The sequence below is a fragment of the Hordeum vulgare genome, chromosome 4H (genome assembly GCF_904849725.1).
Source record: "Hordeum vulgare subsp. vulgare chromosome 4H, MorexV3_pseudomolecules_assembly, whole genome shotgun sequence".
NCBI lineage: Eukaryota > Viridiplantae > Streptophyta > Magnoliopsida > Poales > Poaceae > Hordeum > Hordeum vulgare.
Genome location: NC_058521.1, coordinates 408,460,925 through 408,469,075, shown reverse-complemented (window position 1 = coordinate 408,469,075; position 8,151 = coordinate 408,460,925).

Below are 8,151 nucleotides of genomic sequence, written 5' to 3'. Positions count from 1 at the left end.
TCGAGTGCACTGTACTAGTTCATCCACCAACCTGTGCGAGAGGCAATCCACCAAAAGTAGGAGTAGGGTTTTACTCTTCGGAACGACCCGAACCTCGGTAAACTATTGTGTTCTGTGTTCTCCTCATCATCGAGTGAGCCCTTTGTCGTTTCCCTCGAGTAGCGGGCTAGGTAAGGTGAAGCCGGGAGAGATCGTCGTACACGCCCCTGTGTTAGAATCCTTAGGGTTTTGCGGAGCCTGAAATCCGACATTTCGCGCGCTAGGTAGGGGGCGTGTGAAGGTCTTCTCCTAGCTTCCTCCTTCACAGGCCGCTGCACCGATGGCCGGCGACCAACCAGCTTCTCCGAGCCTCGTCGAGCTGGTCTCCGACCGCCACATCACAGCGGCTAGAAGCTCGCATGCCAGCGTCGCGGCACCAGGAGGCTCGTACCAGGTCGTCAACATTGTCTCCACCATGGCGTCCACCCATGCCACCCAGGCACATGGTGGCTGGGCGGCGGCCTAGGTACCCGCAGTGCGCCACATCAACTTGGGAGACCTCAGTGCACACAACGCGTTGCGGATGGCAAGAGAGATGCTCTGCCAACGACGGACACCAGGGTGCTTCGACGCCTGGGCAGACCACATCATGGAGCTGATTGCCATTGCCCAGACGACCATCCAACCCAGTGCATCCTCAAGGCCTCTGGCGACGGGCACCGGGGGATTGCACCGCGTGCCGGTCCCCGGGCCTTCAAGCTTCGGGGCCCTACCCGCTCTGGGCGGGGCCGATAGAGACGCACTTCGCGCTGCCCTCCACCTTCTCCAGACCCCAGTGACTGGCCCTGAGGGTCAGCACACCGACAACCACCTGGGATGCGAGGAGAACGGAACGACCGACGCACAAACTAGCGCGCATCACCAAGACTAAGTCAGACCTCGACAGCCCGGGGCGGCTAGACAGGAGCGCTCCCTTCAGCGCAGCTAGCAGAGGGCGGAGGCGATGGCACGGACGAACTACGACATCGGAGACATAATAGAACATCAAGGAGGGAGTCAGTGTCGGGCGGCGCCGGGACAAGCTAGCGACAGCAACAGGAACAAGCCACTGCGCGCGGAGCCCTTTCGAAGGAAGAACTCCGAGCAATATGGTCGGGTAGACCGTCCTCCGCCACCAAGGGGACCGCCACTATCGCGCTGATGACCAACCACGGGGGACGGTCGAGCACCTACATGGAGTCGTACGTGCCGGCGTATGTGGCAATACCTGACCCTCCCGACGAGGAAGAGCTTCAAGCATCCACCCGGGCACCTATCCTCCTCGAGAGTGAGAAACCTTTTGGGGACCTTCCTAGAGCTGGGCCCAAGAGGCGCGGGCAAGGAGGCATCCTCAAGCCGCGGGGCGCGACGCCAGCTGCCTTCCTCACGGGAGAACTACGTAAGGCCAAACCCAGGGGCCTCAGGAGGGCGAGTCAAATGCCGCGAGGAGACGCAAGTGGCACGGATCACCCGCGACGACCATGATGCAGGCGTGGGGATCGGGGGCCAGGCCTCGCGAGGCGCTCCTCAGGCACAAGGGGGCTATTCGAGGTAATTTTTTGGATTTACTGCCTTAAGAAGTGTCTGCTCACTGCAGGGACTTCAACCATACAGGGCATACTTCTGCATGATGTATCGTTTTTGCAATCTTTTACAATTTCCATTGCATCCACTTGGTGATCTGACACACTGCCTTGCTTGCATCCTTTGGCAATCCACCTTCCTTGCTCGGGGGCACCGGCCGCTAGGCATCACCCCAACGCGGGGGTTGGGGAAGCCCCACAGCTCCTCAGGACCACAATCGACAGGATAAAATTAGAGTCTCTCGAGCGTCAAGGGGGGCTCCAGAGCATGGCGCTCCAGGGGTCTTACCGGTCACAAGGCGACCTGCCGCCCTAGATATCGTCCTCGGTGATCCGGTCGTTATCATGGGTGGCAGGGCCTGACCCCGTAGCTGAGATCGTTCATTCGGTCGCAAGCAGTGGCGGTCGGGAAATGTGCGGGACCGGGTCCTGGCGACGCACAACCGCTTAAACGTCAAAATGGGGCTCCGGAGCATGGCTCTTCAGGGGCCTTAAAGGTCGCAAGGACATGTACCACCCTGGACAACGTCCTTGGTGATCCGGTTGTTGTCGGGGGAGGCACGGCCAGATCACGTGGCTACAACCATTCACTCGGTCCCACGCAACGGCGGTCGGGAAATGTGCGGGACTGGATCCTAGCAACGTAGAGCCGCTGGAACGTTAGAGGGGTTTTCCTGAGCATCGCGCCTCATAGACCTTACCGGTCACAAGGCCACATGCTGCCCTTAACAGCATCCTTGGTGATCCGGTCGTTGTTAGGGAGGCAGGTCCCCACCCCGTAGCTACATCCGTTCACTCGATCACACGCAACGGCGGTCGGGAAATGTGCCGGACTGGGACCTGTCAACGTAGTTTCATAGAAAAGCCCTTAATTGGCATCCTGGGAAGGAGCACGCAAGACCTGCATCAACCCGTCGCACCTCTGCATCGTCCTTCAATCCTTCCGGAACCTACTTCATCTCGTGACACTTTCACATAATAACGAGCTGAGGCTGTATACACCCAGGGCCCCCCGAGGACGCGGAAGGGGTCCACCCCACGCCTAGTGGAAGACCTATGCTCCGCGCTGGGTACAACATAGTCCACCAATGACTCCAGAAGCTCAGGCCCCAATTCCTCGGGGGTAGAGACACTCGCGAGGCCAAAGCGTACTCGCGACCTCCCATAAACACCCCACCCTGACACTCTTACGTAATAACAAGCCGAGGCTGTATACGCCCAGGGCCCCCCGAGGACGCGGAAGGGGCCCACCCCACGCCTAGTGGAAGACCTATGCTCCACGCTGGGTAGAAGATGAAGGCAATCAGCATGGTCCACCAATGACCATGCACGCATCTCGCAAGGAAAGCCATATAGTCCGCCAATGACTATGCGAGCTTTAATGTCGGACGCGGCGCTTGCTTGCTTTTTCTTGGATTCGAACTCTCTTCTACTGAGTTTGAACTGGCCGATTTCAAAACTTGATTTTTCCAGTCTTATTGCCTGACATTTGAAAAATAAAATGGGGGGAGCTTTCTCTGGCGTTTTTATTTCACTGGGTTCAAAACCTCCCGTCCGGAGGACGTGTTTGGAGATAACCGCTCGGCGCCGCCCCTAGGAGTCAAGGAGCATGAAAGCAAGGACTTGCCACCCTAGGGGCAACGTTTTTCAGTAGTCAACCCCCCTCGGAGGTCCGGACCGAAACTTGATACGACCACAAAGAGTCTCGGGTGGCCTCAAGGCCCCGTGGGGCGATGACCAAAGGGATGAAGTGCGGAATCGCTCGGGCGCCAGAAAGGGGGTTCCTGGGCACGCCTCAAGAGCCTCATCGGCCATTGGGGCCGGGGCTGACGACGTAGAGTGGCTTGAGCGTCAAGGGGGCTCCTGAGCAGTGTGCCTTAGGAGCCTTACTGGTCCCAAAGCCACTCGGCCCCCAGGGCACTAGGGCTTTGCCCCGTGAGGAGCAGCCTCGGTAATGGGTTGTGCCTCATGGCAGGAGGGAAATGTGCGGGACCGGGACCTGCACACATAGAGTGTCGAAAGGTTCTTCACCTCATCCCACTTATGAAACAGGAACTGCACAGGAGGAACTACGTCAGGGACCGACACAAACCCACGAGCTAAGTGTCCCGCAGGCCCCGACCGGGACCCTCTTGCTTTACGACAAACTAACGGTGAATTGAAAACATGCGCACTAACTAAGTGATGCATGGACTAAGGACTAGACGACAGCAAGGAGCGAGTCCAATGCCCAAGCACGCGGCGGCACGAGAGGTGCCTCGGGAGGGCAGGACTTCCAGAAGGTCGCACTTCCCACGTCGTCCCAAGCCATGACAGGTGCACCGACGGGACCTAAGCTTTGTAGCCCGGCCGCAACAACCACCACATGCAAGCCATCAGCTCAGGATCAAAAGGGAAAAGGAGAATAGTGAAGGTAATAACGGCAAAAGCATAACGCCCGGCAGGGAAGAGTTCTTGATCCACTGTTACAGGAGCAGGCAAACAGGGGCTTGGGGGACTAAGGGGAGGGGCTGCTTGATGTCTACTACGCAACCTTCTCCTTGTAGACATTGTTGGGCCTCTAAGTGCAGAGGTTTGTAGGACAGTAGCAATTTTCCCTCAAGTGGGTGACCTAAGGTTTATCAATCTGTGGGAGGCGTAGGATGAATATGGTCTCTCTCAAGCAACCGTGCAACCAAATAACAAAGAGTCTCTTGTGTCCCCAACACACCTAATACAATGGTAAATTGTATAGGTGCACTAGTTCGGCGAAGAGATGGTGATACAAGTGCAATATGGATGGTAGATATAGGTTTTTGTAATCTGAAATTACAAAAACAGCAAGGTAACTAGTAACAAAAGGGAGCACGAACGGCATTGCAATGCGTGGAAAAAAGGCCTAGGGTTTATACTTTCACTAGTGAAGTTCTCTCAACAATGATAACATAATTGGATCATATAACTAGCCCTCAACAAGCAACAAAGAGTCACTCCAAAGTCACTAATAGCAGAGAACAAACAAAGAGATTACTGTCGGGTACGAAACCACCACAAAGTTATTCTTTCTGATCGATCTATTCAAGAGTCCGTAGTAAAATAGCACGAAGCTATTCTTTCCGTTCAATCTTTCATAGAGTTCCTACTAGAATAACACCTTAAGATACTTATCAACCAAGACCCTAATGTCACCTAGATACTCCATTGTCACCTCAAGTATCCGTGGGTATGATTATACGATATGCATCACACAATCTCAGAATCATCTATTCAACCAACACATAGAACTTCAAAGAGTGCCCCAAAGTTTATACCAGAGAGTCAAAACGTGTGCCAACCCCTGTGCATAGGTTCCCAATGTCACGAACCCGCAAGTTGATCACCAAAACATACATCTAGTACTCACATGAATCCATGTGTGCCAACCCATATGCAAAGGTTCCCAATGTCACGAACCCGCAAGTTGATCACAACACATAGACACGTGCAAGACATACATCAAGTGTTCTCAAAGACTCAATCTGATAAGAGAACTCCAAAGGGGAAACTCAATTCATTACAAGAAGGGAGAGGGGGAAGAACATCATAAGATCCAACTATAGTAGCAAAGCCCACGGTACATCGAGATCAAGACATCTCAAGAACACGAGAGAGAGAGAGAGATATCAAACACATAGCTACTGGTACATACCCTCAGCCCCAAGGGAGAACTACTCCCTCCTCGTCATGGAGATCGCCGAGATGATGTAGATGGGCACCGGAGATGGATTCCCCCTCTGGCAGGGTGCTGAAACGGGATCCAGATTGGTTTTTGGTGGCTACAGAGGCTTGCTGCGGCGGAACTCCCGATCTAGGTTTCTTTTTGGGGGTTTCTGAATTTATAGGAATTTATGGCGGTGGAATTGCGTCAGTTGGGCCATCGAGGGAGGTCACAAGCCTGCATGGTGCAGCCTGGGGGGGGTGGCCGCGGCGTCAGGGCTTTTGACTCCCTCGTGGATCTTTTGGCCTTCTTCCAAAGCTTCGAGGGTGTCTTTTGGTCCAAAAAATCATCGTAAAGTTTCATTCCATTTGGACTCCGTCTGAAAAAGGGTCAAAAACACGAAAAAAACAGAAACTGGCACTTGGCACTGAGTTAATAGGTTAGTCCCAAAAAAGATATAAAATAGCATATTCATGCATATAAAACATCCAAAGTTGACCAGATAATAACATGGAACCATCAAAAATTATAGATACGTTGGAGACGTATCACTGCTCACATCACCCATGGCGCTAGCTGGCCGACGTCGGGACCACCCTCCTCGCTCGAGGCGGGCACCTAGACGTACGGCCCCACGAGGGCGTCGACGTGCGGGCGAACCTCGTCCCGGAGAAAATGGCGGGACTCAATAGGCGCCGGTTCGACGACGCACCAGAGGTCGACTACGGAGCAAGGCGGCGCATGTTGGAGAAGACGAGTGTCAGGGCAAGGCCCAGAAGCTCTCGCCTGCTGGACGCGCTGTCCCGCTCCACGCGGTGGACGCCATCCTCCAGCGCCTCCATGACCTCCTGGAAGAAGACTAGGTAGCCCCCGTCGCTCCTCGCGTTAGGTAGCGCCGGGGCCTTCCCCGCAAACAGGCGCGTCACGGCGGTCGCCCGGTTGGCGATTTCCGCGAATTGCAGGGTGCGCTAGGACGCCATCAGCCGGGCGTACGACACCTCATCCTGAGTGGCTTGCACGGTCTCTGCTGCCTCCCGAACCTGCTGCTCCAGCGATGCTAGCTCCTCCTTGGCATCCGCATCGCCTTGGCGGGCGACACAGAGGGTGGCCTGGGCGCTCTGAAGGTGGGCCCGAAGCTCCTCCACCTCCTCCTGGAGCTCACCAAGCTTTGGATTCTTGGAGGAGGGCGCACTAAAGAAGAAGGAAGATCAACCCCAGGACAAAAGAAGACGCAACAAGCAAAGGGGACGCAATGAAGGACTTACTCATCAGCCATAACCCAGTGGTGGCGGACGCACGAAGGCCCTGAGGGCCCTCTGTCGCAGCCTCCGGGGGCGGACGAAGTCATAGGATGTGCCGCACGCTTCCCCCGGCCAGAACCGTCTCCGGGGGACACCATGAAGATGAAGGGCGAAGGAGAGAAGAGGTTTTCTCGCGGCAGACTTATGAAGCAGAGAAGAAGCTCGAGGTTGAAGTGCCCCCCTCGAAGGGGGCTGGGAGAATTCATAGGCGAGCCCTAGCCACCAATCGTCGTGGGAGAGAGGGCATCGCACACCCCTCGAGGGCCGCAAGGTGGGCCGACGGAAGCGTTGTCGCCCACGTCACCTCACCTGTCCACCGATCGGTCACATCCGCGAGGGCCGTTGGCTGTGGTCAGGCCACACCCATGCCATTCAATGAGCAACATCATGGCCTGCACGACTCTTGGGGATCGCATCGTCGTGCCCTCGCATCAGTCGGGCTCCCCGGGAGCGAGAGCATCGCCGCACAACTTCAGGACACGTGGGTCGCCTGACCTGTAGGCAAATGGGGCCCGCGACGCTTCGGGCCGCCTTCAAGGCTTAGCCGAGAAGTCAACCCACGTGCGCCTTGGGCTCGGGGCTACTGTCGGCGTTCTGGGAATGGGGGTACCCAGACCTGCCTGCGTGCGGCCCAGGGTTGGCCCACTTCATCAACACAAGGTCGTCTGGAACGGCACCCTCGGACAAGGCCCTCGCGAGGGGCCAAGCGTCGTGAGGAAGAGCGACATAAATACCCGCAGGGGGCTCCTTAGGAGCCCTCTGGAGTGGCGGATATTTCGAGGCAAGGCCGGGCCTCAGGTGTCAAGGGTGACGCCAGGGAAGGACACACGAGAAGTAGATGGCAGGACGGGACAGTTTCCCCTTTAGCGCAAAGGAGGTGGGAGCGTACCAGGGTTCCAAAGGCATCTTCCAAAAGTTTCCCTTCCGGTGCAACAAGACAATGGCCGCCCACCAGCAGGACGAGCGTCATCCCTGCGCCCCCCTCTGCGGCGCTGGCAGCTACTTTGCAGGCGAAGACCACTTTTGACAGGGGAAGCATGTTCCCTTGTCCCCCACCGAAACTGGCCGTTGTGGGATCCCTTTCCGCCAACGATAATGGAAGAGGACCTTGGCCTCCACTAGAAATAGAGAGGGTAGGATACTTGAGAGAGGGGTGTTCATTCAGACGAGAGACCGATGAGCAGAGTTCATTCCCACCGTAGAGCAGCACACCTAGTCACTTGGCCTTCGGAGGCTCGAGAGCACTGTACTAGTTCATCCACCAACCACCGCGAGAGGCAATCCACCAAAAGGAGTAGGGTTTTACGCTTTGCAGCGGCCCGAACCTGGGAAAACTGTTGTGTTCTGTGTTCCCCTCACCATCGAGTGAGTCCTTTGCCGTTTCCATCGAACAACGGGATTGGTAAGGTCGAGCCGGGAGAGATCGTCGTACACGCCCCTGTGTTCAAATCCTTAGGGTTTTGCGGAGCCCGAAATATGACAATCACCTTCGGCCCCGACGACCACCATAAAGCCACGACGGCTGCCGGGGCGCTTCCTATGTTGTGCAAGCCGACCATATCCGGCGTGGCTG